Raw genomic sequence first — 13788 nt, 5'->3', positions numbered from 1 at the left:
AATCACAATCAAACAATCATAATCATACAATCGCAATCATACAATCACAATCATACAGAAACAATCATACAATCACTATCACACAATCACAATCATACAATCACAATCATACAATCACAATCATACAATCACAATCATGCAATCACAATCATACAATCACAATCATACAATCACAATCATACAATCACAATCATACAATCACAATCATACAATCACAATCATACAATCACAATCTCACAATCACGATCATACAATCACCATCATACAATCAAAATCATACAATCACAATCTCACAATCACAATCACACAATCACAGTCATACAATCACAATCATTCAATCATAATCATACAATCGCAATCATACAATCACAATCATACAATCACTATCATACAATCACTATCATACAATCACAATCATACAATCACAATCACACAATCGCAATCATACAATCACAATCATACAATCACAATCATACAATCACAATCATACAATCACTATCGTGCAATCACAATCATACAATCACAATCATACAATCACAATCATACAATCACAATCATACAATCACAATCATACAATCACAATCATACAATCACAATCATACAATCACAATCGTACAATCACAATCATACAATCACAGTCATACAATCACAATCATACAATCACAATCATGCAATCACAATCATACAATCACAATCATACAATCACAATCATGCAATCACAATCATACAATCACAATCATACAATCACAATCATACAATCACAATCATACAATCACAATCATACAATCGCAATCATACAATCAAAATCATACAGAAACAATCAGACAACCTTAATTATACAACCACAATCATACGATCACAATCATACAATCACAATCATACAATCACAATCATACAATCACAATCATACAATCACAATCATACAATCACAATCTTACAATCACAATCATACGATCCCAATCATACAATCACAATCATACAATCACAATCACACAATCGCAATCATACAATCACAATCATAAAATCACAATCATACAATCACAATCATACAATCACAATCATACAATCACAATCATACAATCACAATCATACAATCACAATCATACAATCACAATCATACAATCACAGTCATACAATCACAATCATACAATCACAATCATGCAATCACAATCATACAATCACAATCATACAATCACAATCATGCAATCACAATCATACAATCACAATCATACAATCACAATCATACAATCACAATCATACAATCACAATCATACAATCGCAATCATACAATCACAATCATACAGAAACAATCAGACAACCTTAATTATACAACCACAATCATACGATCACAATCATACAATCACAATCATACAATCACAATCATACAATCACAATCATACAATCACAATCATACAATCACAATCATACAATCACAATCATACAATCACAATCATACAATCACAATCATACAATCACAATCATACAATCACAATCATACAATCACAATCATACAATCACAATCATACAATCACAATCAGGCAATCACAATCATACAATCACAATCATACAATCGCAATCATACAATCACAATCATACAGAAACAATCATACAACCTTAATTATACAACCACAATCATACGATCACAATCATACAATCACAATCATACAATCACAATCATACAATCACAATCATACAATCACAATCATACAATCGCAATGAAAGAATCACAATCATACAATCACAATCATACAATCACAATCATACAATCACAATCATGCAATCACAATCATACAATCACAATCATACAATCACAATCATACAATCACAATCATACAATCACAATCATACAATCACAATCATACAATCACAATCATACAATCACAATCATACAATCACAATCATACAATCACAATCATACAATCGCAATCATACAATCGCAATCATACAATCGCAATCAAAGAATCACAATCATACAATCACAATCATACAATCACAATCATACAATCACAGTCATACAGTCACAATCATACAATCGCAATCACACAATCACAATCTTACAATCACAATCATACGATCCCAATCATACAATCACAATCATACAATCACAATCATACAATCACAATCATACAATCGCAATCATACAATCACAATCATACAGAAACAATCATACAACCTTAATTATACAACCACAATCATACGATCACAATCATACAATCACAATCATACAATCACAATCATACAATCACAATCATACAATCACAATCATACAATCACAATCATACAATCACAATCATACAATCGCAATCATACAATCAAAATCATACAGAAACAATCAGACAACCTTAATTATACAACCACAATCATACGATCACAATCATACAATCACAATCATACAATCACAATCATACAATCACAATCATACAATCACAATCATACAATCACAATCTTACAATGACAATCATACGATCCCAATCATACAATCACAATCATACAATCACAATCACACAATCGCAATCATACAATCACAATCATAAAATCACAATCATACAATCACAATCATACAATCACAATCATACAATCACAATCATACAATCACAATCATACAATCACAATCATACAATCACAATCATACAATCACAATCATACAATCACAGTCATACAATCACAATCATACAATCACAATCATGCAATCACAATCATACAATCACAATCATACAATCACAATCATGCAATCACAATCATACAATCACAATCATACAATCACAATCATACAATCACAATCATACAATCACAATCATACAATCGCAATCATACAATCACAATCATACAGAAACAATCAGACAACCTTAATTATACAACCACAATCATACGATCACAATCATACAATCACAATCATACAATCACAATCATACAATCACAATCATACAATCACAATCATACAATCACAATCATACAATCACAATCATACAATCACAATCATACAATCGCAATCATACAATCAAAATCATACAGAAACAATCAGACAACCTTAATTATACAACCACAATCATACGATCACAATCATACAATCACAATCATACAATCACAATCATACAATCACAATCATACAATCACAATCATACAATCACAATCTTACAATGACAATCATACGATCCCAATCATACAATCACAATCATACAATCACAATCACACAATCGCAATCATACAATCACAATCATAAAATCACAATCATACAATCACAATCATACAATCACAATCATACAATCACAATCATACAATCACAATCATACAATCACAATCATACAATCACAATCATACAATCACAATCATACAATCACAGTCATACAATCACAATCATACAATCACAATCATGCAATCACAATCATACAATCACAATCATACAATCACAATCATGCAATCACAATCATACAATCACAATCATACAATCACAATCATACAATCACAATCATACAATCACAATCATACAATCACAGTCATACCATCACAATCATACGATCACAATCATACAATCACAATCATACAATCACAATCATACAATCACAATCATACAATCACAATCATACAATCACAATCGTACAATTACTATCATACAATCACAATCATACAATCACAATCATACAATCACAATCATACAATCACAATCATACAATCACAATCATACAATCACAATCTCACAATCACGATCATACAATCACCATCATACAATCAAAATCATACAATCACAATCTCACAATCACAATCACACAATCACAGTCATACAATCACAATCATTCAATCATAATCATACAATCGCAATCATACAATCACAGTCATACAATCACAATCATACAATCACTATCATACAATCACTATCATACAATCACAATCATACAATCACAATCATACAATCACAGTCATACAATCACAATCATACAATCACAATCATACAATCACAATCATGCAATCACAATCATACAATCGCAATCAAAGAATCACAATCATACAATCGCAATCAAAGAATCACAATCATACGATCACAATCATACAATCGCAATCATACAATCACAATCACACAATCGCAATCATACAATCACAATCTTACAATTACCATCATACAACCACAATCATTCAATAACAATCATACAATCACAATCTCACAATCACAATCTCACAATCACAATCTCACAATCACAATCTCACAATCACAATCTCACAATCACGATCATACAATCACAATCATACAATCACAATCATACAATCGCAATCAAAGAATCAGAATCATGCGATCACAATCATACAATCACAATCATACAATCACAATCATACAATCGCAATCATACAATCATAATCATACAGAAACAATCATACAACCTTAATTATACAACCACAATCATACGATCACAATCATACAATCACAATCATACAATCACAATCATACAATCACAATCATACAATCACAATCATACAATCACAATCATACAATCACAATCATACAATCACAATCATACAATCGCAATGAAAGAATCACAATCATACAATCACAATCATACAACCACAATCATACAATCACAATCATACAATCACAATCAAACAATCGCAATCATACAATCGCAATCAAAGAATCACAATCATACAATCACAATCATACAGTCACAATCATACAATCACAATCATACAATCGCAATCATACAATCACAATCATACAATTACTATCATACAATCACAATCATTCAATCACAATCATACAATCACAATCTCACAATCACAATCTCACAATCACGATCATACAATCACAATCTCACAATCACAATCACACAATCACAATCATACAATCACAATCAAACAATCATAATCATGCAATCGCAATCATACAATCACAATCATACAGAAACAATCATACAATCACTATCACACAATCACAATCATACAATCACAATCATACAATCACAATCATACAATCACAATCATACAATCACAATCATGCAATCACAATCATACAATCACAATCATACAATCACAATCATACAATCACAATCATACAATCACAATCATACAATCACAATCATACAATCACAGTCATACAATCACAATCATACAATCACAATCATACAATCACAATCATACAATCACAATCGTACAATCGCAATCAAAGAATCACAATCATACAATCACAATCATACAATCACAATCATACAATCACAATCATACAGTCACAACCATACAATCGCAATCACACAATCACAATCTTACAATCACAATCATACGATCCCAATCATACAATCACAATCATACAATCACAATCATACAATCGCAATGAAAGAATCACAATCATACAATCACAATCATACAACCACAATCATACAATCACAATCATACAATCACAATCATACAATCGCAATCATACAATCGCAATCAAAGAATCACAATCATACGATCACAATCATACAATCACAATCATACAATCACAATCATACAATCACAATCATACAATCGCAATGAAAGAATCACAATCATACAATCACAATCATACAATCACAATCATACAGAAACAATCATACAACCTTAATTATACAACCACAAACATACGATCACAATAATACAATCACAATCATACAATCACAATCATACAATCACAATCATACAATCGCAATGAAAGAATCACAATCATACAATCACAATCATACAACCACAATCATACAATCACGATCATACAATCACAATCATACAATCGCAATCATACAATCGCAATCAAAGAATCACAATCATACGATCACAATCATACAGTCACAATCATACAATCGCAATCATACAATCACAATCATACAATTACTATCATACAATCGCAATCATTCAATCACAATCATACAATCACAATATCACAATCACAATCTCACAATCACGATCATACAATCACAATCTCACAATCACAATCACACAATCACAATCATACAATCACAATCAAACAATCATAATCATACAATCGCAATCATACAATCACAATCATACAGAAACAATCATACAATCACTATCACACAATCACAATCATACAATCACAATCATACAATCACAATCATACAATCACAATCATGCAATCACAATCATACAATCACAATCATACAATCACAATCATACAATCACAATCATACAATCACAATCATACAATCACAATCATACAATCACAATCTCACAATCACGATCATACAATCACCATCATACAATCAAAATCATACAATCACAATCTCACAATCACAATCACACAATCACAGTCATACAATCACAATCATTCAATCATAATCATACAATCGCAATCATACAATCACAATCATACAATCACTATCATACAATCACTATCATACAATCACAATCATACAATCACAATCACACAATCGCAATCATACAATCACAATCATACAATCACAATCATACAATCACAATCATACAATCACTATCGTGCAATCACAATCATACAATCACAATCATACAATCACAATCATACAATCACAATCATACAATCACAATCATACAATCACAATCATACAATCACAATCATACAATCACAATCGTACAATCACAATCATACAATCACAGTCATACAATCACAATCATACAATCACAATCATGCAATCACAATCATACAATCACAATCATACAATCACAATCATGCAATCACAATCATACAATCACAATCATACAATCACAATCATACAATCACAATCATACAATCACAATCATACAATCGCAATCATACAATCAAAATCATACAGAAACAATCAGACAACCTTAATTATACAACCACAATCATACGATCACAATCATACAATCACAATCATACAATCACAATCATACAATCACAATCATACAATCACAATCATACAATCACAATCTTACAATCACAATCATACGATCCCAATCATACAATCACAATCATACAATCACAATCACACAATCGCAATCATACAATCACAATCATAAAATCACAATCATACAATCACAATCATACAATCACAATCATACAATCACAATCATACAATCACAATCATACAATCACAATCATACAATCACAATCATACAATCACAGTCATACAATCACAATCATACAATCACAATCATGCAATCACAATCATACAATCACAATCATACAATCACAATCATGCAATCACAATCATACAATCACAATCATACAATCACAATCATACAATCACAATCATACAATCACAATCATACAATCGCAATCATACAATCACAATCATACAGAAACAATCAGACAACCTTAATTATACAACCACAATCATACGATCACAATCATACAATCACAATCATACAATCACAATCATACAATCACAATCATACAATCACAATCATACAATCACAATCATACAATCACAATCATACAATCACAATCATACAATCACAATCATACAATCACAATCATACAATCACAATCATACAATCACAATCATACAATCACAATCATACAATCACAATCAGGCAATCACAATCATACAATCACAATCATACAATCGCAATCATACAATCACAATCATACAGAAACAATCATACAACCTTAATTATACAACCACAATCATACGATCACAATCATACAATCACAATCATACAATCACAATCATACAATCACAATCATACAATCACAATCATACAATCGCAATGAAAGAATCACAATCATACAATCACAATCATACAATCACAATCATACAATCACAATCATGCAATCACAATCATACAATCACAATCATACAATCACAATCATACAATCACAATCATACAATCACAATCATACAATCACAATCATACAATCACAATCATACAATCACAATCATACAATCACAATCATACAATCGCAATCATACAATCGCAATCATACAATCGCAATCAAAGAATCACAATCATACAATCACAATCATACAATCACAATCATACAATCACAGTCATACAGTCACAATCATACAATCGCAATCACACAATCACAATCTTACAATCACAATCATACGATCCCAATCATACAATCACAATCATACAATCACAATCATACAATCACAATCATACAATCGCAATCATACAATCACAATCATACAGAAACAATCATACAACCTTAATTATACAACCACAATCATACGATCACAATCATACAATCACAATCATACAATCACAATCATACAATCACAATCATACAATCACAATCATACAATCACAATCATACAATCACAATCATACAATCGCAATCATACAATCAAAATCATACAGAAACAATCAGACAACCTTAATTATACAACCACAATCATACGATCACAATCATACAATCACAATCATACAATCACAATCATACAATCACAATCATACAATCACAATCATACAATCACAATCTTACAATGACAATCATACGATCCCAATCATACAATCACAATCATACAATCACAATCACACAATCGCAATCATACAATCACAATCATAAAATCACAATCATACAATCACAATCATACAATCACAATCATACAATCACAATCATACAATCACAATCATACAATCACAATCATACAATCACAATCATACAATCACAATCATACAATCACAGTCATACAATCACAATCATACAATCACAATCATGCAATCACAATCATACAATCACAATCATACAATCACAATCATGCAATCACAATCATACAATCACAATCATACAATCACAATCATACAATCACAATCATACAATCACAATCATACAATCGCAATCATACAATCACAATCATACAGAAACAATCAGACAACCTTAATTATACAACCACAATCATACGATCACAATCATACAATCACAATCATACAATCACAATCATACAATCACAATCATACAATCACAATCATACAATCACAATCATACAATCACAATCATACAATCACAATCATACCATCACAATCATACAATCACAATCATACAATCACAATCATACAATCACAATCATACAATCACAATCATACAATCACAATCATACAATCACAATCAGGCAATCACAATCATACAATCACAATCATACAATCGCAATCATACAATCACAATCATACAGAAACAATCATACAACCTTAATTATACAACCACAATCATACGATCACAATCATACAATCACAATCATACAATCACAATCATACAATCACAATCATACAATCACAATCATACAATCACAATCATACAATCGCAATGAAAGAATCACAATCATACAATCACAATCATACAATCACAATCATACAATCACAATCATGCAATCACAATCATACAATCACAATCATACAATCACAATCATACAATCACAATCATACAATCACAATCATACAATCACAATCATACAATCACAATCATACAATCACAATCATACAATCACAATCATACAATCGCAATCATACAATCGCAATCATACAATCGCAATCAAAGAATCACAATCATACAATCACAATCATACAATCACAATCATACAATCACAGTCATACAGTCACAATCATACAATCGCAATCACACAATCACAATCTTACAATCACAATCATACGATCCCAATCATACAATCACAATCATACAATCACAATCATACAATCACAATCATACAATCACAATCATACAATCGCAATCAAAGAATCACAATCATACGATCACAATCATACAATCGCAATCATACAATCACAATCATACAATCGCAATCATACAATCACAATCATACAATTACTACCATACAATCACAATCATTCAATCACAATCATACAATCACAATCTCACAATCACAATCTCACAATCACAATCTCACAATCACGATCATACAATCACAATCATACAATCACAATCATACAATCGCAATCAAAGAATCACAATCATGCGATCACAATCATACAATCACAATCATACAATCACAATCATACAATCGCAATCATACAATCACAATCATACAGAAACAATCATACAACCTTAATTATACAACCACAATCATACGATCACAATCATACAATCACAATCATACAATCACAATCATACAATCGCAATCATACAATCACAATCATACAGAAACAATCATACAACCTAAATTATACAACCACAATCATACGATCACAATCATACAATCACAATCATACAATCACAATCATACAATCACAATCATACAATCGCAATGAAAGAATCACAATCATACAATCACAATCATACAACCACAATCATACAATCACAATCATACAATCACAATCATACAATCGCAATCATACAATCGCAATCAAAGAATCACAATCATACGATCACAATCATACAACCACAATCATACAATCACAATCATAAATTTACTACCATACAATCACAATCATACAATCACAATCATACAATCACAATCATACAATCACAATCATACAATCACAATTATACAATCACAATCATACAATCACAGTCATACCATCACAATCATACGATCACAATCATACAATCACAATCATACAATCACAATCATACAATCACAATCATACAATCACAATCATACAATCACAATCGTACAATTACTATCATACAATCACAATCATACAATCACAATCATACAATCACAATCATACAATCACAATCATACAATCACAATCATACAATCACAATCTCACAATCACGATCATACAATCACCATCATACAATCAAAATCATACAATCACAATCTCACAATCACAATCACACAATCACAGTCATACAATCACAATCATTCAATCATAATCATACAATCGCAATCATACAATCACAGTCATACAATCACAATCATACAATCACTATCATACAATCACTATCATACAATCACAATCATACAATCACAATCATACAATCGCAATCATACAATCACAATCATACAATCACAATCATACAATCACAATCATACAATCACAATCATACAATCACAATCATACAATCACAATCATACAATCACAATCATACAATCACAATCATACAATCACAATCATACAATCACAATCATACAATCACAATCATACAATCACAGTCATACAATCACAATCATACAATCACAATCATACAATCACAATCATGCAATCACAATCATACAATCGCAATCAAAGAATCACAATCATACAATCGCAATCAAAGAATCACAATCATACGATCACAATCATACAATCGCAATCATACAATCACAATCACACAATCGCAATCATACAATCACAATCTTACAATTACCATCATACAACCACAATCATTCAATAACAATCATACAATCACAATCTCACAATCACAATCTCACAATCACAATCTCACAATCACAATCTCACAATCACAATCTCACAATCACGATCATACAATCACAATCATACAATCACAATCATACAATCGCAATCAAAGAATCAGAATCATGCGATCACAATCATACAATCACAATCATACAATCACAATCATACAATCGCAATCATACAATCATAATCATACAGAAACAATCATACAACCTTAATTATACAACCACAATCATACGATCACAATCATACAATCACAATCATACAATCACAATCATACAATCACAATCATACAATCACAATCATACAATCACAATCATACAATCACAATCATACAATCGCAATGAAAGAATCACAATCATACAATCACAATCATACAACCACAATCATACAATCACAATCATACAATCACAATCATACAATCGCAATCATACAATCGCAATCAAAGAATCACAATCATACAATCACAATCATACAGTCACAATCATACAATCACAATCATACAATCGCAATCATACAATCACAATCATACAATTACTATCATACAATCACAATCATTCAATCACAATCATACAATCACAATCTCACAATCACAATCTCACAATCACGATCATACAATCACAATCTCACAATCACAATCACACAATCACAATCATACAATCACAATCAAACAATCATAATCATGCAATCGCAATCATACAATCACAATCATACAGAAACAATCATACAATCACTATCACACAATCACAATCATACAATCACAATCATACAATCACAATCATACAATCACAATCATACAATCACAATCATGCAATCACAATCATACAGAAACAATCATACAACCTTAATTATACAACCACAATCATACGATCACAATCATACAATCACAATCATACAATCACAATCATACAATCGCAATCATACAATCACAATCATACAGAAACAATCATACAACCTAAATTATACAACCACAATCATACGATCACAATCATACAATCACAATCATACAATCACAATCATACAATCACAATCATACAATCGCAATGAAAGAATCACAATCATACAATCACAATCATACAACCACAATCATACAATCACAATCATACAATCACAATCATACAATCGCAATCATACAATCGCAATCAAAGAATCACAATCATACGATCACAATCATACAACCACAATCATACAATCACAATCATACAATCACAGTCATACAATCACAATCATACAATCACAATCATGCAATCACAATCATACAATCACAATCATACAATCACAATCATGCAATCACAATCATACAATCACAATCATACAATCACAATCATACAATCACAATCATACAATCACAATCATACAATCGCAATCATACAATCAAAATCATACAGAAACAATCAGACAACCTTAATTATACAACCACAATCATACGATCACAATCATACAATCACAATCATACAATCACAATCATACAATCACAATCATACAATCACAATCATACAATCACAATCTTACAATCACAATCATACGATCCCAATCATACAATCACAATCATACAATCACAATCACACAATCGCAATCATACAATCACAATCATAAAATCACAATCATACAATCACAATCATACAATCACAATCATACAATCACAATCATACAATCACAATCATACAATCACAATCATACAATCACAATCATACAATCACAGTCATACAATCACAATCATACAATCACAATCATGCAATCACAATCATACAATCACAATCATACAATCACAATCATGCAATCACAATCATACAATCACAATCATACAATCACAATCATACAATCACAATCATACAATCACAATCATACAATCGCAATCATACAATCACAATCATACAGAAACAATCAGACAACCTTAATTATACAACCACAATCATACGATCACAATCATACAATCACAATCATACAATCACAATCATACAATCACAATCATACAATCACAATCATACAATCACAATCATACAATCACAATCATACAATCACAATCATACAATCACAATCATACAATCACAATCATACAATCACAATCATACAATCACAATCATACAATCACAATCATACAATCACAATCATACAATCACAATCAGGCAATCACAATCATACAATCACAATCATACAATCGCAATCATACAATCACAATCATACAGAAACAATCATACAACCTTAATTATACAACCACAATCATACGATCACAATCATACAATCACAATCATACAATCACAATCATACAATCACAATCATACAATCACAATCATACAATCGCAATGAAAGAATCACAATCATACAATCACAATCATACAATCACAATCATACAATCACAATCATGCAATCACAATCATACAATCACAATCATACAATCACAATCATACAATCACAATCATACAATCACAATCATACAATCACAATCATACAATCACAATCATACAATCACAATCATACAATCACAATCATACAATCACAATCATACAATCGCAATCATACAATCGCAATCAT

The sequence above is a fragment of the Megachile rotundata genome, unplaced genomic scaffold (genome assembly GCF_050947335.1).
Source record: "Megachile rotundata isolate GNS110a unplaced genomic scaffold, iyMegRotu1 scaffold0019, whole genome shotgun sequence".
Classification (NCBI taxonomy): Eukaryota; Metazoa; Arthropoda; class Insecta; order Hymenoptera; family Megachilidae; genus Megachile; species Megachile rotundata.
The sequence above is the reverse complement of the archived record's forward strand: the minus strand, read 5'-3'. Positions refer to the sequence as shown.